The sequence below is a fragment of the Patagioenas fasciata genome, chromosome 2, assembly GCF_037038585.1.
Source record: "Patagioenas fasciata isolate bPatFas1 chromosome 2, bPatFas1.hap1, whole genome shotgun sequence".
Lineage (NCBI taxonomy): Eukaryota > Metazoa > Chordata > Aves > Columbiformes > Columbidae > Patagioenas > Patagioenas fasciata.
In genome coordinates this window covers 143,767,448-143,793,277 of record NC_092521.1, presented here as the reverse complement: position 1 = coordinate 143,793,277, position 25,830 = coordinate 143,767,448, and the positions used below count along the sequence as shown (strand labels likewise).

Below are 25,830 nucleotides of genomic sequence, written 5' to 3'. Positions count from 1 at the left end.
GACTGCAATGATACATAGGGATAAAAGTTTCCTATGAAATTGGACATAATAATGCACTGACATGCTTCAAAAACTGTTCCTTTCTTCAAACTGGACCTCAGTTTGCCCAAAAATGTGTCAGTCCAACAGACCACTTCTTAGCACAGCAATAAAGGGTACATTTTATTGGAAAGAAAAGGAACTTCCCTTACATGCCCCTTCTCAGGTACCTGCTGGCAGATGTTTGGTTCTGCACACCTCTCAGCTAAACCTAAAATCAAGCTCCAACACACAAAGACTTGAAACATCCTTGGGGAACCCTGGGGGTCCCTGTGTCAGCACAGTGCTACGTGCTTGCACATTAACCTGTGACAGATGCACTGACTGGGCTGCTGGTGTGTCAAGCAATCACCACAGAGTTTGAGTTATGCTTGTGGCCAGACACCTACTGCTTTAACATCAACAATGAAGATGAGTCATTAAAGCAGCTTCAGAGCATCAGTGAGCAAGTGCTGAGACAAATACATCTGTCTGCTGTGACGGTGTATGCTGTGACATCTGAGAGAGCACTTCCCAGGGGTCGTCTTTGTTTTATTATCTCTCTCTCTCTGTAATGTGTATCTCAAATATTGAAACTCCACACCTGCCATAAGCTGAGAAGGAGAAGGAATTTTGCCCTTTCACTTTCCTCCAACATCCTGCTTATTATAGAAAATTGTATCAGTCCATCCAAGTCTGAAACTTTGTTTATCGGGGTCTTTCCTATGACCCTAGCAATACAGCTACTCAGCTTTTTTGAAACAGCAGCTGAAGTTTCATAAATCAGTACGATTCATATATTGTCACTCAGACTCTGAAGGGTGAGTATGAAGCTATCATATGAATTTCAGACTGGTACAACCTGGGAAAGTTATGCTTAGCAGCAGATAAACTGAAATGGTGTGTCTGCAGACTCAGGAAGGTGACTTTGCAGTTCACACTTGAGTAGAAGATTATCATCGAAATCCTCAGAGACATTTATTTAATGTGTTACTGCTTTTTAACACTTCCACCAGGAAAAGTTTCGCCATATTCTTGCTGTGAAAGGGGCGGAAGAAGTTATAGAGATGGACTCTTTGATCAGCCAATACGTGAGAAGTACAACACTGAGCAAGAATGTAAAGAGAACATTAAACGAGCTGTATGCCTCTTATAACAACAACCCCAACACAATTTGAGATGAAATATACAGTCAGAATAAATTTTCACTTGAACAACAGAAGGAATGAAAATAGGTCAATATCTCAACCTCACTTTTTAAAACTTTACTTCTCAGAATAACCTAACAATCTGATGCAAATTAACTGGATAACTGACTTGTTACGGTACTAGGATTTGTGATATGATTTGATCTATTGCAGATAAGCAAATGACAGTATGGAGTCTTTAATCCCATGGTAATTCACAAACTTCAGAGCAGTCAATTGAAGAAAAATGCTTCAAAAAATCACAGTCTGTGTTCCATTAGATGCAGATCTGTCAATCCTATTGCGTGAAAAGAGAACCTTAGAACTAGTGAGACTTGCTCAGCTACCAAGTGTGTTTATTTCAGATCCTGTATTATTAGACAGTGGCTGGGATTTTTTTGAGGTTGTTTCATTATGAACTGGAGCAGACTTCTGCCACTTTTCTCCTCCAAGGAAAGTGAACCTGCAGAGAGACCAGGAGGCGGCTGTTCAATTTGAGGAACAGATGTCTGAAAAGCTTTCTCAAGACATCTCTGGCTGCTCGATAGCTTGATCCACTACACATTCCCAAACACTTTAAGCATATTTGTTTTCCACCTGCAGTCAGTCTGTGAATTATCTATGTGCTTTCAGACAAGGAACTGCTTCAACTGAACGGACAGCTGGTACCTGATACTGATGTTCTGTACCAAATGCTAACAGCTTGAAGCATCTGCCTATTCAAACTACATCAAATGACATTATTCCTGTGTAGAATCACATGCAAACACATAAGCAGAGATGGGTTTGTAACAACACCCACTTCCCCAGCTATCATCAGAAGTATTTCTTAGCAAGAAAAAAACTGAGCACGTTACAAAAATGAAGAAGATGTAATAGAGGTAAATTAAATGCAGACAGTGAGATGTCACAAATTCTGTTGAGGCATGACATCCTAATCCTTGCATTGCAAAAATGAATCCTTAAGTTAGACCAGAGTTATTAAGTTAGAAACCACAGAAGTGGTTTCAGTAGATTTCAGTGAAGCTGTAGCTTGTTGTAAACTCCCTCAGCAACTTTCTCTGAACCAATGAGGGAAAACGTGTTCTCCCTCTTTCTCTTCCCTTTAGATTCTTAAACACAGATTTTTTTCTAAGGCTGAACATTCAAAATTTGAGAGTTTTGACATAAAGTCCTTGCAACAATAGAACTTCTGCATATGCCGATTCAATTTAAATTCTGCAGAAAAATGCTTTTAAGGGAAAAAAAAAAAAAAAAAAAAAATGAAGAGCTACTAGCATTGTGTTAAAAGGATGCCACCTACCGGGCATCTCATCATGCTCCGGTGAAAGACCCAGAGAGGTAAATAAATAGGTCTGAAAAAACTGGAAAAGCCTACGATGCAGAAAAGTTCCCTAAAATGGGGAAAAAAAAAAAAAGAAAAGAGAAAAAAAAAATATCACAAAAACCCAAAACAAACGCTCTCCGTGCTCCTTAAGCTCCAGGTTTCCCAAAAGTCTGTGGTTTTCTCTCTCTTCTGTCAGCTTTCTCGTGTGCCCTTTTAACTTTTGCAGTAGTAGCAGCAGCAATAGCCATGTTTCATGAGCACTTATTCTTCATATTCTCCTCTTAACTCTTCTCCTTCTGGTGCCTGTATTTTCCTACTGAGAAGGTTGCATCTTAACAACCTGTTCAGAAGTTTTTTCTGTTCTCCTTCCTTAGGCTCACAGGCACTGTCCAGGCTTCCCACCGAAAACAATTAAAAGATGCAATATATGCACACACATGCAGACATATGCACAGGCAAACATGATGGAATTAATATGCTTTAGGAGAAAATCAAACTTTGCTTTAGGGTCTCCTTGATATGTGGTTAAAAATATAAGTTAAAAATGAGGCTTCAGCTTTGAATTTGTGTTTTCTGGCTTTCTGAGATTATCTGAGCCCTCTTCCTTAATTGTGCTGCCACTACATTCTGCTTTAACTATTGGTTTTGCTTTTTATTTAAAATATTGGTTTTTTAGTAGGAAACTGTCAAGCACACAGGAAACTACTGTTGTTACATCTCATGTCCCTTGCAGCTGTGGAGTGTAAAATATCAGAAAAAAAATGCAGAATTGGGAAGAGTTTGTAAAGTCTCCAAGATAAAAAATAAACCTTCAGAAAAGTGTGTAGTTCTTGCGCAGTTTGTTAGTCAGGGGACTAACAAAACAGAAGGCTATGCTTGCATTTACCATTGGGACCAATTATACTATTCCAGCAGAGTTAAAAGACTCTGAAACAAAGATGGTTTACATTTATACCTACTGTCTCTAGATTCATTTTCACTAACAAGTTAATGCAAAGGGACCTTAATTATATAAACAAGCAGTAATTCTTTGCATTAGGTCCTATTCTCATTTTCACTATGGTCACTCTTCGCTGAGTTGATAGTATAAAGGGGACTTTATATGAGTCAACCATTTGCAAGTAAGAATTACAGCTTTAATATATTAAGTGTGGTGTACACTGCGTCACAAGGCAGGTTTAGGTAGTTTGAAAATCAGCATCACTATGCATACTAAGGGTATCCTTTTCTTTTGTAATTAGAAAAAGTATTTGGTATTGCAACTGATGTGGTAACAGCACAGGCATACATTTTATTGAACCGCATAGTTTCTTCCTCTCACCTACATCAGGATGAGCCCACTCACATTGTTCTACCTACCCATTTTGTGGGAACTGCTAGATTTTATCATTCTACTTCTAGTAGCACAACACAACAGCTGGTGCTCAGCCAGCACCTGGGTGTCAGCAAGTCAAGCCCACTCTTTAAATACATGACCACAGAGCTTTCACGCCTGTGACTCTCAAAAGAGACAATTCCATTACAAACCCCTCGGAGTCCTCCGGCACAGCGGAGAGACAAACAGCTGCCTTTGTGCCAGGCTTGAGAGTGAGGGAATGTGTGCCTGTCTGAGAGTGACAGCGAGGCAGTCTGTGGCAGCAAGTGCAGAGCTGGATGCAGTCTCATGTGTTTGGTGCCACCTCAGCCTGGCAACATCACTTTGGGCCCCAGCAGCACCAGAGCGAGCTCGCACGGCTTGGAGCAGCATCACTGCAACAGCCACATCCCTGTGTATGCGTGGCCAGAAAAAGCAGAAAGCACTGCTGGAATCGAGTTTCCCTGGATTACAGTTTCCAAGGTCACCAAGTACAGCCCCAGTTCCGGGAGCACCTGAGATCAGCCAGATCCCCCCATTAGACACTGAGGAGATTATATCATGCAATTTATTGTATTTTACTATTCTGCTCCAGGCATGAAAGCACAGATGCTCTTCATAACTATTGATTTAAATGTACAAATTCGGGTCAGTGAATTAAGTGATTTTGACTTGTTTATGGAAATCACCATTATACACTGTTTCCCAGTCCCTGAAAACGAGAGTTCTGCCTGAGGGTGGCAGTAATTATGGGAAGAAAAATGCAAAAGAGAGGGATTTTTTTTTGTTGCTAGCCAACTAGATTGGCTCAAAGTAGGATGGCAAAACAAGATCTGTAAGCAGATGGGGCAGGGACCTTGTTTCAGAGTGACAGGAATTTGCATCATGCACACAGATCTTACTTTATATCTCCTAACTACAGAAAAAACTAAATCTGCCTGCCTCCATGTGGCAGATAGAATTTGGTTTTCCTCCTCTTGGGAAAAGTTGTACGGCACTAGTTAACTTGTATAGTACTTGGAGAAGTACTACATTCCTCCTGTCTGTGTGGCAGTACTTCTTGGTTTCTATGGTTGTCTAAAAAGTTCACTTAGGATGAGGACATCATTGAAAATAGTTTGGGAAATGCTGCTTTAATACAATAACAAAAAACATCTAATTCACCAACTTTTAAGAACACCAAGGCCGCCTTCTCACCCTTTCTGCCCTCATGCTTGGACCATACCCGGGGATTCAAGGTAATACCTTGCTGAAATGTCAAACAGAATTAAGAAGGAAAAACTGGTCAGGAATAACAGTGTACAAGTTAAACAAGAAGGAGGAAGAGGAAAGATAGTTTTCCATTAGATCTCTCTCTCAAATGGATATGTGAATACCTGAAGTGATTTCCTCCCGCTTCAAAAGTCTATCCCTCTCTTTTTTTCACTATTAACTGCAAGTTCTGTCATACATAATTTTACTGCACTGGCATTCAGCAGAATCTGAGGAAGTCAATGTACCAAAGAGGATTTCACCAGAATCATATTCCTCTCTTCCTGTTATGCACACATTGCAGTAGGTATGAAAATGTACGAGTAACGCTAGAGGGGTCTTAAGTATGGTAAAGCAGCTAAGTATCTTTGCTATTTTACAGTATCCTGTATTCGAACTACTCTAAATAGCATTTTGTATTAGTTAGTTTGACACACTTCAGGCTCACTGGCAGGATGGCAGCACTTGCAGTTGCAGATACTAGCTCCTGTGCAAGCACTACTTCTTCTCTTTCAGCGTGTGCAACCGACTCTTAAAAAAATACCTTAAAAGGAAGCAGATGAAGCAGAACAGAGGTCTACCTCTTGTAACAGGCTAATGCCACTGATCCACAGAGAAAACGAGGTTTTCATGGACTAGCGGTAAACATGAAAGTTAACAGACTGGCTGTCATATTGCCACCGTCTTTAAGATTGATGAGCTTCAACATTTCAGCAGCATCAAGACCACTTTAATATTAGCTCTCAATGGTATCCTAAGTATATCAGTTTTAGTTTTCTGAAATTTTTGTTTGCAGCCCAAGGTTCTTAAATTTCTGAATTGTTGTTACTTTCCACCTTAGATTTTACTAAGGGATTAGATTTTTTGAAAAAACTGTTTTCAATGATGTTAAAAGATCTTACAAACAACAACAAATGGTATTTTTCTTTGTATGAAGGATGAAGAAGAAAGATCTAAGGCATGGAAGGAATAATGTTTAAAAGACAGTTGACAGTGTATTGTTGTGTTTTCATAAATGTTGCTGTGTACACCACTAGCAAAATGCCCTGAGCTCAGGCAGCACATCCTGTAGAGGTACTTCCCCATGGAATGTTTCGTTTTATTTCAAGGTAAACTGTGTCCATATTTTATGCAATTCTTGATCCATTCTTGGACCATACAATAGAATCACTTCTCCCTTCAAGTTCTTACAGAGATGCTATTATTTCTGCTACTTAGCAGGTAAGTTGCTACCCCTACTCTGAGTTTCAGTTCTTTTCGGGCAACTAGTGCCCTCAGCCACTTTGCCTTCCTCCTATTTTTGGATATGCTTGGATTCCTCCTTTCCGGACCACAATAATTACCTGAGTCATAGAAAAAACTAGTCTGGAATGGACTTCTAGAGATAACCTAGTAACCCTCATGCTCAAAGCAGGGCTGCCTTCGAAGTCGGATCTGGTAATTCAGGATCATATACAGGCTAGTTTTGGTTTTCTGGAAGGATAGAAATTCCACAGCCCTTCTGGGCAATCTGTTCCAAAGCTCAACGGTTCTCATTCATCTGCTTGCTAATGATTTGGATCTGTGATTTAGAAATGTCCTCAGTATCATGTGATTAACACTAGCGGTTTTAAGTGGCATTCAGTCTGGTAAGAGGGTGAGAATTTCTGCTATTTCAAGACCTCTCTTCTTCAATAGATCTTGCACAGATGATTTATCAGCAGGCATTTTTGAAACGCTGCCTTCAGAATAAAGTGTTTGAAGGCATTAATTAGCTGCCCTCTCTATCCTATCTGACTTTCCAGTACCAAATTGTGCATCTAACATAATGAATATGCTTGTTAGAGAGGGCTTGGAAGTGATGTCATTTAGTGTGAGTGGGTTGTTTTGTTCCTGTATCATTGTATGATTGTTCTTGTGTTGATTTGTTCCTGATTCATTGCCTTGAAGATCTTGAAGATCTTTAATATCTATGCATATGTGGAATACCCTATCATTTTTCTTCTCTACTGCCATCAGTAAGTGTACCCTTTGCTGTGGTTTCTTCACTTTTCTAATTAATGTCTTTATTGCCATGGGACTCAAAGTGGAAATAATAGTTATCACAGTGCAGTATGGATTTCTGGTACTGCCCTATAGTTAGGTTTTGCAGCAAGCATTTGACACCCTCTGTCTTCAGACACACATGGAAACATAGTATTACACACGCCTAACAGGCTACTCCCTCTTCCAGTTTTCACTCCTCTTAATGTATTTATCAAATTTAATGAATAGCTAAAGTTTACATTTAAAATTAATTCTGCAGTAGTGTTTGTTATAGAGATATCTGGACACTTACTTGTATCCTTGGACTTTTATGTACATAGAATAAATGTTCTCACATTCTACTTAGCCTTGTTTTGTGCCACAGTTCAATTTTTCCTGTAGTCAGTCCCCAAAATTGCACCCCAATACTGATGCTACTTTTTATGGCTATTTCCTCTTAATTTATTTTAAAAGTTCCATGTCTCATGATTATAAATCTCCTTCCTTCCTTTCTTTAACAGCAGCAATGCTGCTGGCTGCTTTCCCCAGAGACATTCCTCAGCTGCACACATTGAAGGCTTTGATCTCCTCAGTTTGCTTTGCGGTATTTAATATACATCTTCTCAAACACCTGCTTTTCATTTTTCATTGCATGATACCTTCATACTCACCAGCAATTTGCTGCATTTGTGCCTCCACAGTATACTTCTCTTCTACTGTGACCCCTGGTTGATGTTTCTCTTTTGTACTGTGCCTATGAGTGACTACTGACCTCCCACAGTTTATCATCTACATGTCATCACCATTACTGAACTGTCCCATCATCTGCTCTGTATTTCCAATGCTCTAGCCATTCCAATGGTATTTTAGGATGTTCAAGTGTCTTCCATTAACATTCATACTTTTATTTCTTTTTCACCTCATCGTATTAGAATTTTCCAGAAGCCCACCAGAAATCTTCACAGAATACCTGCTGACAGCAGAAGACTAGCGAAACTCTAGCATCTAACTTGTCAAACAAACTTGTCCTTCTCAAATGCTTCCTGTCTCTGACCCCACTTGCACTCAATACTAATTCCTAATCCCTGTTTCAGTATCACTCTTCCATGTCTGAACCATTCCCATTTTCCCACAATCCACACTATTTTTGTATCTTCCTGCTCCTCCTTTGTGTCTTAGTCTTGTTCTGTCTGCTCTCAGTTAGGCAGCATAAACTGACTTACATTACCTCAAAACTGGTTGCAGAGCAAAGCTCGAGGAAGATCAGGGCTGCACATGCATGGGTTTGTTCCTACACAAGTGGTAGAAGGTTCAGTCCTGTCTCAGAAGCCATCTACTGCGAAGTCCATTATTTATCACATGGTAGCACAAAAATTTCTCAGAGAAAAACAGTGGCCAGAATTTCCAAACATAAACAAAACAATAAATCCTGTACTAGAGGAGATTTTCAGAGACTATGAAAATTGTCTGGCTAAGATTTTTCAAATAAATTCAACAGATTGAAGACTGAGGCAGTTAACTTTGCTTTTTTTTCATAAGTATGCAGTGTGAATAGGTCTGTATTATCTCCCAATATCTCCTCCAGGCTGTCACATACTTGTCCATCCAAACCATTCCCATTGCAGAGTATAAGAGGTTTATTATATTATGGTGCAGTTGTTTGACTTAAAATATGATTTTAATATGAATAAAATACTTTTTTATGTAATTAAAATTCCTCTCACCTGAAAAAAGCATTTTTATATTGATAGTAAAAATCTAGATTTCATTTAAAAAGTCCTGAAATTCAGTAATATGTTTCCTTTTTTATTGAAAAAAATGGACCATTTTCAACAGTAAAATTAGTTCTGAGCTACATTTTATAAAATTCTACAGTGAAGCAATTGGCATAACTACCTTTAAATGTTTACGCATATGATTTCTCCATGTGCAATTACATAGGAGTTGAAAACCACAATTCATCACTTCAAGAAACCTCTTATCAAATGTATTCTTTAATGTGGTGTGTGACCTGGCTGTAACATATTTGATGACCTGCATTATAGTAAATAATATATTGATGCAATTTTTTTACGTAAATAGAGAAATTATAAGCTTTGATACTAATAAAACACTGTCCCAATATTTTGTGAGGGTATGAAAACACCTTCAGTTAAGAGCTGAGATTCCAGAGGACCTTTTCTGTGTACAGTGCAAGCAAAAATCTTTCTGCCTTAACTGTACTAATTTCTCACACTCTATAGGCCATTAAGTCCCACTTCTTTTCCTCTTATTAAAAGTGTAGGCTGCTACATTTTTCACCATGGACTAGTTTAAATACAAAGATTTGTGTCATTGCTATCACTGCACAGACAACTCAAACAGCTATAGCAATGACAATGCTGGAGTGGGCTTGGATTTTTAGTTTGCATTTAGATCTCAGATGCAAATTATTTTGACAGTGGGTGAAAAAGAAGAAGTGAGAGAGTTATACAGTGACTACCTACAGTTTCTTCCACAGATAACCTCTGATTATATTAGGTATTTCATGGCATGAACATGTTTCCTTCAAAACACTGCAGATCTGATTGCTAATAAAGTCATCTGGCAGTTAAACACATAAATCCAAACATACATGTGTTTTTTTTCAGCCCTGAAATTGCTCCAGTCTTTAGGAAACACATACTATCAAATGCAATGAGATAATAAAAACAAAAAATACTATAAAAAACAGCAGCGTAGAACATACTGGGTCTGTTTTATCTGTGAGAACATCTGGTAACAATGGTTATTATTTATTACTTGATCCTGCTTCAACTCCAAATGTACTTGGCAATATTTGAACACAGGCGAAAATATTGTATTGTAATGCAAACAGCTCAAGGCTTAAATGAGTCAAGTCCTTGAGCAACCTGTATTATAGGAAGTGGCCTAGAGGCTAAAGGATTTGCTAAACTCCAAGCTCTACATCTCTGCACAGTCAGGAGCAGATGATCAGCTGTCTACAGGTTACTCTTTCAGTTTCTCAACGAATGTTCTTAAACAGCCTGAAGCAAAGCCAAAGACTTACCAGAGATGCTCTAAATTGGTCAGACTAAACTACCCTTTGAATCAGCCTCACATTAACCCTGTTTGCCATTTTCCTTTGCTAGATATAGAATTCCTGGAAAGCTGCAGTATAAAATGTTAAGATCCAATAATCCACTCACGCAACTGTATAAGCAACGAAACCAGTACCAGTGATCTTGTCTGCAATATATTGCATGTGCAAAATTTAAAATGTATTGCAGTGTAAATGCAATTTCCTCTGCTAGAATAGTTGTAAATCTAAGACAGTGCTGTCTATTAATTAGGAGTTTTGTAACATAACTTTACAAAAGGTCATCTCTACCATGAAATGCACAGGTGTGTGTGCCATTTGAAGCACCTCTTTCTTCTGAGTTCTTCAAAACACTTCCTTCTCTTTTTTTTTTTTTTTTTTTGTTATTTGATGTCATTTCTGCATCCCATATTCTTCAGTCTTCATAGTGTTTCCACCCCATCAGCAACAGCACAGCTGAGGGCAACAGCAGCGAACCCACTCTTTCACCTTCCGTATTGTTCGTAGAGTAGGAATTTGGATGTGGTGATGAGGAACAACGCATGCAGATGCAGACAGAGATGCACAGACAAGAGTTCTTGTTAGCAGCGAGAGCAGAGCCAGGCAGAGCTGAGCCAGGCTAAGCTCACTTTTATTAACAGCTCTCAATTTATAGGTTTACAGATATGGGCCCAGACCAAGAGGTTAGACAGTATGTTTTTTCAATAATCTTTATTCCAAACACACCACACTCACATTGTGTCTGCAGTCACGTTCCCATGCATATCTTGCGGGCAGCTTTCCAACGCACTCATTCACACGCCCAGGCCCAACTTTCACACTTCATACACATGGGGGTGGTTTTCCAACCCGAGATATCATTCTCAATGGCCTGGGCTATCACCCCTTACACTCATAAAAAACATATTTCTGTATAACCTGCCCAAGGCCGTTAGGCTGGAACCGCACATCCTGCCGTTCCCACATTTGTAGAAAAAAGAAAATAAGGATCCCATTGGGAACTGGAGTCACTTGTAAGAACAGAAGGAGTTCTTACAAAGAGAGATCCCATTTTCAGTTGCATGAGGAAACTCAGCAGTCTCAGATAGCCTTCTCTACCGAAATCAAGAAAAAATGAAGAAGTTTCTCTAAGCAATCAAAAGTGTACATATGAAAAGGCGTAAGCAACCTCTCTCTCCTGTCCTCCAATATTTAAGGCTGGCAGACACTACATACAACATGTTTAAGAGTACGAAATGCTCACACCCACAGAGTGTTCCAGGCTGTGAGTATGGTTTGGAGATGGACTTCCATGACAATCTAAAGATCATCAAGTATCTTTTGGTGTTCATTGTACTCCAATGGATGAGAGATGACAGCCCATTACATATGAAGAGCTGTAACTTTATGGTACAGCATTCATTCCTCTTTTGTGAGGAATCATACTTGTCCATCCAATGATGCTTACCATTTGCTTGTCAGCTGACATACAGCAAATTACATCATTATGTTTCAATGATGAAAGGGAAGCACAATGTAAGAGAAGAGCCTAGGGGTGAAGCAGCTCCACAGCTAGAGGTAACTAAGACTACATGAGTGGAGACAAACATCAAGGAAGCAAGCCGGAGCAAATCACATGGTGACAGATTTGCACAAAAGAATGTAGTTTAGGAAACAGAAAGTGTGACACAAACAGGTTCTGTACTGAAGGCAGTGTGGGGCATCACCAGTTTGGTACTGCCTCATAATGGGGTTAATTTAAAAGGGAAAATCACTTGTGGGGGTCATGTCACTACTTTACAGATCACTTAAATCAAGACAGATTGTTTTGTTGCAGATAAGTACTCTGGCACACACAACCTGCAGGGAAGATCCAAATACAAACAGTATCGATGGAATAAAACTACAGAGCTCCTGTGATTTTTCTAAGTACTTCACACTCACTATTGATATCAGCTGGAGGGAAATCAAAACTAAATGAAATGGAGTATTCCATCTGCATACATCACAGCTGAAATGCTACGGTCACATGAGCTTTGTCGTGTTAGAACATGCCTCAGTGCTGCCTGAGAGAAACAGAAGAGCCTAATTCACTCTATAAATTTATTCAGTCTTTGATTATCATCTTCACTCTTCCATCAAGCTCTAAGCAGTGTCATAGATTACAGCAATTTTATGTGAGCACTGAAAATTAAGTATATATTTCATCATAAAAAACTACATACAAAAAATTCAGCTGACCTTTGAAGGGACACTGTGGCAAATGTGGAGTCTCATTCTAGTCACTAATCAAAAAGTAAAATAGAAGTTTAGTTTCTTTTTCTTTTCTAAGTATATCTTAGCACAATCTTAACCATGGATCCTTGATATCTTTGCAATAACAACAGGCTTTTCAGAAGCATTTCACATTATTTAAAAGAGATATTTTTAATTGTCAACTTAGTTCTCAGAAGACAACTCTGAAAATAAGATATAGCTCATTTTCACTCAAGCAACCTCCAAATATGTCTGTGAGCTCAGTTGGCATTGCCTGCAGAAGTGTCCGGTTTCTAGGACAAAACAACAGAATAAAAATCTGCTTTTATAATTGTGGAGGGGTAGTTCAGCATTTTGCAGCACATTCAAGAGGAGAAAGTCATTTTAAACACTTGCTTTTGAATAATAGCAATTTTCTAACCTGAACTTTAGCCCATACTAATGATGACATCACCAACTAAAGTTAACAAGTCAAAACCACTAACAACCTACAATTAATAAAATATAGTGAAACCATAGATTCAAAAAGACTGGAAATTTTATAACATGTATTATTCCTTTAACTCTTTACAATAGCTAAAAATATTCATCAAAAGCAACAGACAAAGAGTGATATGGTTCTTATATACACTGCTGGATATGACCAAGCAGGAAATTATTTTCTAAACAATGTCACATGAAACTCTAGCACTGAAAGATGACACGTGAAACTGAAATGCATGCTTATTTCCAAAAATACTAATAAAAGTGTGATGTGAACAGAAAATTCTGCCCAATCTGTGCCAGGTCTTTTATTAAGTATAACTGAAGTAAATGACAAAAAAAGCCAAGGTCCAGAAGCTTATTTTAAAATAGATGTAATTCCGTGTCACCTTCACTGAACCACACAGGATTACTATGAATAAAAAAGCAGGAGTACTACAATCATATCGAGCTGCAGTAGATAGGGTGCATTTGCATTAACTGCATGTTTCGGTTTGTTTTGTGTATGGTTTGTACAGGTAAGAGCACTAGTACTGTACCACCAGTCCATCCCCTCCTGGACCTAGGAGAGCTCCTCCTGGCAGTTTCCCTGAGTTTCTGGTTCACAGCTTAAGCTGATCCTTGCAATAAACCACCTTTGGGGGCTATAGCATTTTAGTATGCAATCTGCTAAAAGCGTTACTACCTTGCCTGTCAACCATATGATTCTAATTCAGAAGGCATTTGGGGAATCATGGAAAAATCCACAGCAGCACAGCTCTAATGTGCTTTGTATCTACTCATATACCCAATGCTGTTTCCTATCGACTATATTTAATAGCTCCACTTTCTCCTTATGTCTGAACACCAAAACTTCTTGTTCTTCCTTCTTCTTCCAGAGCCATGAAGATGGTGAAGGGAGTGGAACATCTCCCTTATGAGGAAAGGCTGAGAGAGTTGGTTCTCTTTAGCTTGGAGGAGACTGAGGGGTGACATCGTTAATGTTTATAAATATGTAAAAGGTGAGCATCACGAGGATGGAGCCAGGCTCTTCTTGGTGAAAACCAATGGCAGAACAAGGGGCAATGGGCTCAAAATGGAACACAAGAGCTTCATCTTAAATTTGAGAAGAAACTTCTTCACAGTGAGAGTAACAGAACACTGGAACAGGCCACCCAGGGGGATTGTGGAGTCTCCTTCTCTGGAGACATTCAAAACCCACCTGGATGCCTTCCTGTGTAACCTCATCTAGGTGCTCCTGCTCTGGCAGGGGGACTAGGTGATCATTCGAGGTCCCTTCCAATCCCTAACATTCTGTGATTCTGTGATTCCTTGGCTTAGTGGTAAGTCTCTGCATACGTCATACAAGGCAGCACAGGCACTCAAATGGAGCTCACTACCAGAGGGTAACTACCACCTCCAGGTTCGCCCCACACTGGGGACCCTTGTCCTTAACTAAGGGTCACGTCAAGAGCATGGAGCCAACTAAATGGCTCACAGGCTCACTGGTGAGGTAAAACCGTGTCCTTGGTTTCTTCAGCAGATCACCTGAAGTAAGACTCTTCCAACAGCTGTGGATACCACCTTGATTAAAAAAGTGTCCAGCTGAAACGTGCCTATGAATACAACCATTAGCATGAGGTATGGATTTTCCAGTTGTAACTTTTGGGTGAGCACCAAACCCAGCATTTTTAGCAGTGCTGCATATTGACTGAGATGTGGCAGATATCTCTGCCATAATCATCTTGTTTTAGCTAGTTCTCCATATCAGCAATTCAGTGTGTATTTCCATTTCATAGGCAAAATCAGTTCAAATTTTATCCAATACAAGGGACTGTTTTAAAACCAGTCTTACATGCAGATTCTCCATTCATCCATCTGCCAAATCCCATCATCAAACGCTATGCATGGGAGCATAACTGTAACAAAAATAACAAAAAGCTTCAGCATAAAATATCTAGGGTACATGTGTCCAACTTCAGATAAAACTATTTATTTTTTTTTTTTAATTCACGGTGCTATTTAGTTGTGTGGGCTTTCAAAGTTGCTTCTCCTGCTTCAGAAGAATGAGAATTATCTTTTAGGAAATTTACTTCTAGGCTTTCTCTGCATCAGAAACACTCACTACAACATCTGTATTGTAGCAAGCCCTCAGACAAAACACCACCTCTCTAACACAGTACCATGCAGAGTTCCCAGGGCCCCTCCTGAAGGGGTTCTGTCACTTAGGCACAGCAGCCATCTGAAGACTAGCGGTTTGCTTCTCAGGACGAGGAACATCTGGCCACTGGCACTTGCGTTGCACTTGTGTACCAGAGGCTTCTAGCAGCAAGACCCCCTCCTTCCTAAGCAGGAAAGTGACTAAAAGCAATGTCAAATGCAAAGTGGGTGTAAGACCAAAAAACAGCACAGAACAAACAACTTGTAATCATGTGCTGTTCTTTGGTATGCTAGCAAACATTGAGGGTAAAACTGAAGCAAACAAGATTAGAGAGAAATAACATACAACCTTAAGGCACTGATCATTCATTTCTGGGCACCTCTATCGGAGAATCAATTAACATTCAAACTTGTTAAAAGGTGCTCATCATACCCTTGTTAAGTATGGAGTGAGTACTCATGTTCAGACCTAGATCATCTGTTGGCCTCCTACATGGCCTTCCACAAGATGTCTCAGTCTCTCTTGACTATTTGCATTACAAATTTTTCAAGACAGTGAATTTTACTCTGTGCTTGTAGCTCAAGGCAGGGACCTGACTTGATGCCACTCTAACACAAACAGCAGTTGGAAGTGCTCAGCACATAACAGGATCACCCCAGAATGGCCCAGGTATGATCTGTGCTAGCATTAATATGAGTTTCAATATTGACTTAATGGCAACAGATAGAACCCAAATATCAATTAAAAGACATAAAAGTGAGCTTACCAGTTTGCTAATATATAGAACCAATGGGCATTTTCAGAACTAAATTTCAGGATACAATTTTCAGTCAAGTGCAGATCAATTATGTAGTTGCTCATTTTCCCAAAAACTGTATTTGCATGTGTGATTTTAAAAATAAATATGGAAGAGTCTTTTTTTCCTATATAATAATTTTCAGGAACTCTAAGTCATTATATGCTCTTTCTCCTTCCCTTTTCACTTATACAAAATTAGTGGAAATTATTGGCAGTTATGTTGGTCATGCCAGTATTATTATACAACAGGACTTGCAAGTGCCCATTTAGCTTCTTATACGTCCATAGTTACAGATTTGAAACTAACATATAATACTAACTGGCTAGCTTTTAAGCATTGTTCTATTCTACTTTGATCTGGAAGATAGTTAGAAGAAAAATAATTCAGCAAATACTTTGTAGAATGTTGTTTACATCTTAGCTGAAAATATTCAACTTTTTCAGATCGTTTTCAAAACCATTCTGCTTTAGGCATGAAGAAAAAGGAGTTTGCTAAACTGGATTCAGTCAGTTTATTAAGCTAATCTTTGTGAATATATTATTCAATAATATTCAACAAGGTTTTTAGTAAAGATCCTTCTGTTCCCTCATCTCCCGCTAAAGCTTATGAGCTACAGAGAACTGTAATATAGCTCAATTGTTTCCTGACATTTTATAGTAAGTCAAATATTTAGCAGTTTATTTGTGAACTTCTTCGTCATATGAAACACAATCTGACAATATTCCCCCCATACTATCTGAATACCTCTGTTAAAATATGGTATATGTGCAAACTGCAATCCAACTTGTTTATGATCCATTCTGATGAAACTGCCTGTAAAAGAGTATAAGGCAAATTTGAACTGCCTACTCCTCTTGAAAGCACAATACAGTTTATTATATATAGGTTTTTAAAAAAATCTTAAGACTTGTGTGGCTCTTACCCATGATTCTAAAGCAGTACTTTGGAGAGTTGTTAGAAGTGCCATCACTAGTCAGATTTAAACATCGCCACTTCAATTTCTAACTAAAGTTGGCTGCCTCTCACTATAAATGATAATGAACACCTACAGTGAAGCCCACTATTTGGAGGGGTTAATTGGGATTTTTTCATTGGTCTTAACAGGGTCAACATTCACTCAAGATTTATAAAGCTAGTATACTTTACTACAGGCTGGTAGGTAGTGAAACACAATGTTTTACTTCAGAATAATTTCCCGTCAGCCCACATATAACAGCTATATTAAGCACCAGAAAGGTAAGATAGCAAAGGTTACCTACTGGTAAATGTTGTCAGATGTCTGAAGAAATTAAAAAGAAATATTAGTTCTCCTGAATTAAATTTACCTACTTGACAATTATGCTTAGGATTCTGAGTGGTGAATTAAATTCCCTCTTCAGCTTGACACCACCTGCAGTTTGAGCTGTTGGTAGCAAAGAAACGTTACCCTGGTGAGCCCTGATACTTTCAGCCCTAGAGCAGCGTAGGGACCCTTTCACCTACCAAACACAAGGGTTCACCACCTGAATACCATCCTACAAACACTGCAGGGGAAAAGAAGCAGAAGCAAGGGCTTTTTTTTTTTTTCATTCAGTGCCTACAGAAAAAAATAAATAAATGGCATTTTAATGCGACGGTTTGATTATTTTATTCTAAATTCCCTTTAGCCAGACTGCTTAGCTATGTTGTAACAAGAAAAGTGCATGGTCCTGGGAAGAATATCTCATGCTGTATTACCCTTAAGAAGTTCAAATGGTAGCCAGTGTATGTAAAAGTGCAGCAGGAAGGTATCTGTTAGATATTGACAATATTGACTACAAGAGGTCTCCGGATATGCATCTTTCTATTTACCCTTTTTATGAATGATTTTTTTTTTTTTCATTCATCATTTTGGTTACAATTGACATTCTGTAACTAAAATAAAACAGAAGTTTTCCTCTTTTCTTTACAAATTGTCAACTACTTTACCCTTGTCAGAAAGTCGACAAGAATGAAATCAACGTAGCAATTTAAAGACAAAATTGGCAGGCATTTATATTGTACTTGGACACATCCAGTAAATAGTCTCATGCATCAACCTACCGTCATGGCAATACTCTGAAACCTACTAGTGTTGGTTTTACATTGGCAGTGTGAAATGACAAAGAAAGTACAGATATCGGTGCGGCAGATAAAAAATATCACGGAAATAATATCTGACATGAATGAGCAGCATGGACTGGTGACTCAGGTGTCATTTAAATGCCCCGTATTTCCAGGGTGTAGGGCGGCTGTTCTCTGTAATCTATACCGGATCGGCAGCGACCTGCTCGCCAGTGCAAAAGCCGCAGCGGAAACTCCGGGACTGACCGTTCCCCGTCACCCCGCGGAGACTGCGCTCACCCCCGCGCCCTGACCGACGCCGGGAAGTGTCTCCGGCGCTCGCCCGCACCTCCGCGCCCCCTCCTCCGGGATGGCACCGCACACGCCGCTGATGCGGTTCTGAGCTTCAGCAATCCCCTCCTTCTTTTTTTTCCCCTTTTGCCTCCTATCTTTGGCTGCAATACCAGCCCGAGTCTATTCCCCTTCTCGGGTAGCTCCCTCCCCGCCGCTCGCTGGACCCCCCGCGGCTCTCCCTTGCCGCCTGCCCCGCGGCCCATCTCCCGATGGCGGTGGCTGGGGAAGGGCAGGCGGTGAAGTTACCGGGACTTACGGTGGCAGCGCTCCCGGCGCTGGCGCGGCACCTCTCCCGGACTCCCCGTCACCTCGGGCCACCTCCGCGGCGGTTCGGCGCCCGCACCGGTGCAGCCCGGACGGCCCTTCACTCCTCGGAGGGGCGCATGGCGCCGTCCGCTCCCCGACACTCGCCCGGTGGGTCCTCGCGTCCCGGAGGGGGCGGGCGGGCCGAACGCTTCAGCCGGTGCACGGACAGGCACTGGCCACGGCCGAGCCCCTCCAGCGGCGTTGTACCTCGGGAAGCATCTGCCTCCTCTCGGCCGCCTCGCCCGCGACGCGTCCACCCCACACTCCCCCCGGCCGCCGGCGGGGCTTCACGCCGACGTCGGTGCGGGGCGGACGGAGAGCGCCCGGCGGCGGTGGCAGCGCCTCCCCCGCGCCCGCCTCCCCGCGGCTCCCGGCCGCCTTCTGACGGCGGGGCGGCCGCGCAGGAGCCGGCGCTGTGCCGACGAGCGGTGCGGGGGCGGCGAGGTGAGAGGGTCGCGCATCGCTCCCGCCGCACCGGCGGAGGGGCGTCTGTTTCGCGGAGGGGAGATGACACCCGCCCCGTGGTCCAGAGACGCTTCCTACTGCTCGGCCCCGCGGAGGAGGTGGGGGCAGCAGCGCGGCTGCCCGCGGCCGAAAACCCTTTCTCTCGGTTGTCCCTCCCGTGCGCGGCCGGGCCCTGACCGCTTTGAGGGTGCGTCGCCTCCGAGCGCCCCGCTCCTCTCAGGGCCGGCACCTCGCAGCAGTGCGGACCCTGAGCGCCCAGGGGCCCGGCCGGAGCCCACATCACCCTTCTGCCCCTTTCGGAGAAGTTTCTTTCTCTGGCCGGAGCCAGCGTTTCGGTCCTGTCGCGGGCACCTTTCGGAAGGGGAAAGCCGGGGGAAAGGAGGGCGCGGAGCGTGAGACAGCAGGGTCTGGGCGGCCGGGTGGCCCAGCCCGTGCCGGGGATGCTGCTCCGTGTCCTCCTGTCTGCCCCGTGTCCTCCGCTGCTCTTCCAGCTTGCGTGAACCATTTACCTACCGTCCACCGAGCTGGCGAGGACCAACAAGGGGTGGTCGCAGCGTTCACCGGACGGCAGTCATCGAAATTCCCGTTTCTGCTACAGAAGTTATATAAGGAGAGGCCGAGGAAGATTCTGTTCCAATCGCCTCTGGTCTCAGAAGAGCAGCTCCCTGCTACAGGGGCAACCAGAGGCAACTGAGCCAACACCCTCCCCACGTTGCGGGAGAGTGTCGGGTGATTGTGAGTGAAGTATTGCAGGGGAGGACTTCTTCGCTATGACTGCTCCAAGCTGCCAAATATTTAAATATCCAGAGAGCCCCAGTAAGGCTGGGAGAGTGAGCGAACGCACGGTGATTCACCTCTGCGCTCCTGCCAAACGTGGCAGCGCGGACAGTAGGTAGTAGGGTGTCTTCCCAGCAGATGGAGTCAGGAGGCAAACAAACTTGCTCGAAAGGTACCACCACCCGGCTAAGAGTAGCTTTTTTCTTTCGTCTCTCTTCGCGAAGGGCGTTTCTGCCATCAAATAAAAGGAACTTTGATACTGGCTTTCAAGTCATCTGGCTCACTTTCGAATGGAAAGTTAGTTCCTATTGAAGTGGTTTTCCAGTGTTTTTCTTCTGAATACTGCTTTCTTTTACAGACTACAGTCAAATTTTTCAGCTTGCCCTTCTCATAGAAACCTCCATGCAAACTCAGCTGCAGGCCTTTCTGCCTGCTTCCACGCATCTCAGGCTGTGCTGAGGAGGGAGAGGAGCAAGGGACCTTAGTGCTGATAAGGAAGTGCTGGGCTGGGCACATACCAATTTCCAAGAAAAAGTAACCTCTTGTCACCTCTTCCAGTAGCTGTTTGAAAGGGTGCCTCTAGATAGTACCACAAAATAAATTTGTCCTTCTTAGGGTATATTGGGGTGGAGTGGGGAGGGGGCAGGGGCAAACTTATGATGAAAGATGAGACACTCAAGGAGTACTGATGTAAATCATCATCCCTCTAAGATTTAAACTTTCACTGTAGGTTCCTCTCTTTACTCTTGTGGAGGTAGCAAAGAGAATCAGTGGGAGCTGCCTTTATCAGCTCTCATAATGCCACAATTACTTCATAGCTTTCTCTAGCAGGAAGAGCAAAGTTAGGGAAGGTTTTCATCAGCTGCACTAGGTCTGGAGCCATGGAACAGCACCCCTACAGACCAATCACAGCCATGTCCCTCTCATACTCCCTCTGCCCTTTGGTGGGCTTGAATGAATCATGGTTCTAAGTACCTGAGATGTTTGTGGACAAGGAACTGCTGAGATAAAAAACCCTAAGGTGAAGCCTAGGGAGTGTAGGAGAATCTCCCTTTATGTCATTGCAGCAGTGAGTTCAAAGAGGAAAAAAATGAAAGCTTTTTTTATATCTGATAGCCTGGAATATTTTCCAGAGGTTTTAGAGGGGTTTGAGTGGGTCACAAAATAAGTACAGATTGCTTTAAAAGATAAAGAAAGCAGCTGAGCTATGTGAAGGCAGGTTTATCACCAGTTTATTCCGTAGTCCACCCCTTTAGATTTTTGCATGTTGTCTGGCTAATACTGTTTGTTCTATTATTGGAAAGCATCACATTCTCAATGACTGTTTTTATACTTATTTCTAAACAGATTTTATGTTGCTCAGTTTTCTTACTGAGTAGTGTTCATCTGCTGAAGTATAAATCTGTCATCCCATAATCCGGAAATAGCTTTTCTAAGGTTTGGGTGTGGTGGTTTTTTAATAAACTCCTATTTTTTTAACCGTTACCCTCCTCACAAAAGCACCACTTTCTGATTTGTTCTGCTCTAAGCAATTCCATTGTGTCCCATGGGACTGCAAGCATGAGTAGTTACTATTTGGCAGGCATGTAAAATACTGGTCAGGCCCATAAATAACTACTGAAAAATGATGATTAGCTGTACCTTGAAGGCTTTATTTCTGTTTGTGCACAGGAGTCATTAGAGCATTCTGACTTCTACACAAAAGAGGTGGCTGAGCCACTGTTGTATGTTGTGAGATTATAGTGTTGCTTCATATGTGAGAAGTTAAGAAAGTCAAAACCTGATTCCAAGATTTCTAGTATTTCATTCTGTTATGAAGGAAAACATTTTTCCATACAGTGTGGAAAATTGTGCATTTCTGTAGTTTGTCTCCTTTACTCCATCTTTTTTTTTTTTTTTCCTGATTTGTATACTTTTATTGGTACTACAAGTAGGGGTACCACTTGTGAAACAGGCACTGTCCAAATTTTGTTTCTAAGGTGCAAAATGTGGAAAAAAAAAAAAAAAAAAAAAAAAAAAGAACTTTCCAGTTGGACCTGTGAGCTTTCCATGAACTGGCCAGCAATATTTCCACAATCTTTTGCAGATGCCTGCACTGTGAGCTGTTTGAAGGTGAACTATTTCCTGTCATAATTTGTACATCTTCACTATGTGGCATGGTACACCCCATAGGGACTACCTGGAGCACAGTATCATCAGATAAGGGTTTGTTCATGGTTAGTTTGAACCATAGGAAGAGTGAGCACCGAGCTATCTCCAGAAGACTGTGCAGGCTTTCTGTATCCTTTGATAAACAGATTATAAATAATGCATTTGAGTAAAGACTTCATTCTATATTAGATGGAAAAACTGAAGAAGTGAAAGACAACATTTAAACAAAAATGGCAATAAATTTGGCTGAATCCAGTTTAGGGTGAAAAGAATGGGATTTTCCATTAGATTCAGCACAAGTTAGTTTGGCCTTATTAAGACTTCCATTGGAATGTTTAATTCTTTTGCATACAACTCTGTAATCATGACTTTGCACCCCTAGAAGTGACTTGATGAAAAATATGAGGATGGTTGCAGCACTATCAGCAGCAATGCAAGCTTCCTAACCCTGCCTGCCTGTAAACATGTCAGCTCTGTGAGAAGGAAGTTCATGGAGTGGGTATAGCTGCCGTACTGGCCATGCATCCCTAATCGGATAACTTCTTTTGATTTTCAGAAGAAGAGGTCCTTCTGGAATAAAGGATTTGAAGAATGACAAGTAAACAGCTTTATGAAGCTGCCGCCGGTTGAAGAAGCCCATTCCAAATATGAAAAGCAACATCAGGAGAAGTATAGAAATGCTCAAGTGGATGCAAGGCATATAAACAATTTAGACTAGGATTACTGGGGGAACAGAACAGTTCTGTGCCATGAGAGACAAATGTAAATTAGGAAAGTTGTTACAGGAAGGTGTGTGAGTGCATTTGATCAATATGGAGGCGTGAAACCAGAAGAGCAGAACTGACATGAGGCACAATGTGTGAGTTATTCAGTAAACTCAGGCTCTGATGTACTGCAGTGGGTTAGTTAATGGTGTAAAAAGACATACTGCATAACACAATACAAGACATCTTCCCCATATTTTCCTTTCCTCAGCAAGTACAGAGAATATAAAATACAGCAATATCATTGGTCTTACTCATATTTGCAGTCCTGTAATAGGTGAAACAACTTCCCACCAGGCAAAATACTACAAATTTCTCATATACCTTTCAGTGTCATATTGACCCACTTGTCCTTGCTTGAAATAAGAGAACAGCTGTGCTTGGGTAAGTATTAATTTGGATTAAGCTACAGCATAAATGTTACTTCTGCTGCCATTGGTCCCCCTGTGAAACCACCTCCAACTTGAAGCTCTGATTCTACCAAGTAAGTTAAGGATGGAAAAAGTTTTCAGGAACAGCATTTTTGGAGGTGTGATAGGATTAATACATGTTACAGAGACCAAAGAGAAAGTTTAAAGAACAGATGAGAGAGAAGTAGAAAAGACTGCATGTCTGGACAATTCCTCTAATGCTTTGGACACACAAGAGTGTTTGTGTTTAGAAATAGTCAAAGAGAATAAATGACATGATCGGGAAACAACCTGGTGGAAGTGTCAGGAGGAGACCATATCTGGGTCACAAACAACTGAGTGGTGGGAATTCTGTGTGCATTTTATTTCTGATCCCAGAAACCATCAAGTCATCCAAGAAGAAACTGTTGACAGCCCTTTTCAAAATTCATGGATGATATTTTAATTTATATTAGCTTTGTTTTTAGAAACCTGAAAATCAAGACTTATTTATTGATCCACCATCACACATCTCATTAGAATGATATACACATTGTCTGACTGTCTCAACAGATATATTTCAATCAGTTGCTTAATGTACAATAATTTAAATTGGTTTATTAATGTACAATAAAACATGAGTAATTACATTTGCCTCCTTGCTTAAATTTCTAGTTTTAATTTATGTTATTGAATCTATCCAAGTATTGATTCTTCAGTTTACAACTCAGGACATTCTTAGATTATCTCCAAAACATTTTGGGATTAGAGAAATTGAGACAGATGTCTCTAAAAGGGAAAGACTTTTCTAAAGACAAAATCCTTCAACCAGTAATTAGGAAACACACCAAAAAATATAGCAAATGAGAAATACAGGATCATTAGTTCTGTGCATGTTTTCAAAGAACGAGGACAAAATTAATAGATTCCCTAATATAGAAAATTTGGTTATTAGTTTTTATGTCATATTCATTTTTCTATGTAGAACACACTTTTAATTTAGAAGTTAGCAATACATGCTAAATTATTAGAGCACTCAGTAATTATACATGTTGATGGTAGAAATACAGTGGACTTTGCCTGTTCTGTGCAAAGGAGGGAAAGAAAACAGGGTAATGAAAATCTAAGTAGTGGGAAAGTTTCCAAAGAGTGAGCGCCTAATTCACTCAGAGTCAGCAGGTATTTTCCAGCTTCACTCAGAAGCTGATACCCTGGTCCTCGCTAAGCCAGTGTGTAGCTGTACATGACTCTAGAGAAAACCTCAGCCATGCATCAAAAAGTAGAACTTTTCAAAACAAAATGAATGAACAGCTTCTAGAAATGTCTTCCCTGGTCTATGTGTGGTATGTAACTCATAAAATATTGTAGATTGTACAAATCTTCTCTGGAAACTATTCCTAGAGCCCTATGAAACTTCTACAACCCCCCAGCAGGCATATATCATAATTAAAACATACTTGGAAGGTCCAATCAACATAAACTTTACATTAATTGATTCAGTAATGTATTTTTAATATAGGGATTTTCACATTATTCGGAGTTACAGGCAATGCAAGAATCTATATTAATACTCATCTATGTACTTTTATTATATAATGATAAAATTTCATCCCTTTGTAAGAATGGCCCAGGACCTGTGTATCATTCAGGCTTTACTTATACCCTGAAAATATGTTTTAAGTAAAACTAAAGCAGTGCTATAAGCTCATAGTTGTTCTGTGAACAAAGTTGAATTTTACCTCAAATCTTTATTCTGCTAGGCAGAATTTTTTATTGTAGGTCTGACCAGCACATTAGTTTTGAAAGTCACGTTGCCTGGAAAATGTAACTGTAGTGGGCACATAACTGACTAAACCCCAGTTCTTGACAATAAGTGTAATCATAATCGTTCTCATTATCCTCATTAGTTTGTCACTCAGTCTGATATGTGTAAAATAAACTTCTGCCCCTCCAAACAAATGGTACATAGGAATCTCCTTATGTTGGATGTGAAAGTTCTCCTGCAGTAGCAGAGGAGTAACTGATACAGAGTTACTCGGGTGTGGAAATGTTACAGGATGGAGGCATTAATCATTATCTTTAGGAGGAAACAGTACTGTCTCTGATCAATAAAATGCATGCCAGAGTTTTAGGACATATATCATGCACATACTTGAGCAATGCAAAGGTAGATGCCTCATGCATAGTTTTTCATAATATCATATAGTTTAAGAAAGCTGGAAAATGTTTCATATGCCCTTATGGTTGATTATCAATATTGCAAAGACACCTTAGAGAATAAATCTTCTGGATTTTTCCTTAGCTTTTTTAGTAAGGACGAAATAGGCAGAATTAATTTCAAACTGGTAACCACCTTTGTTCAGTATTGAGACAGTGCAGCTGAATTGAAGAAGTAAAGGTTCAGATGATTTTGAGCAGATAAATCTGTATTCCCTCTTAGTCTTTGCTTCTTGACTCTTCAGTCTGTAAAGACCCTGTGGAATCTGTGAAGTAGAGACTAATTTTCAGCATTTCATGCAGCATCATAATTATAACTCATGTTAGTCTAGAGAGTTTGATTAGCATGAGAAGATCAGTTACTACTTTTATATTATATTTAACCTTTCTGTAAGGAATGTTGAACATAATTAGGTGTAGATCTGTAAATACATAGCACATATTAAAGACAGTAGAATGACGGTGTTTG

General features: G+C 40.7%; 1 protein-coding gene across 3 annotated transcripts in view; it reads right to left on the bottom strand.

The window, feature by feature from the left end:
- Nucleotides 1–19,969, bottom strand: part of CALCR (calcitonin receptor) — a 169,852-nt gene extending 149,883 nt beyond the window's left edge. The window contains exon 1 of one of the 3 annotated variants that reach the window (XM_065831269.2): nt 19,577–19,969. The gene's annotated coding sequence lies outside the window, so the exon portion shown is untranslated. Of the gene's footprint in view, nt 1–18,538; nt 18,897–19,576 lie in introns of those variants that run through there. The other 2 variants (XM_071805125.1, XM_065831268.2) reach the window with 2 other exon arrangements.
- Between the last annotated feature and the right edge of the window lie 5,861 nt (nt 19,970–25,830).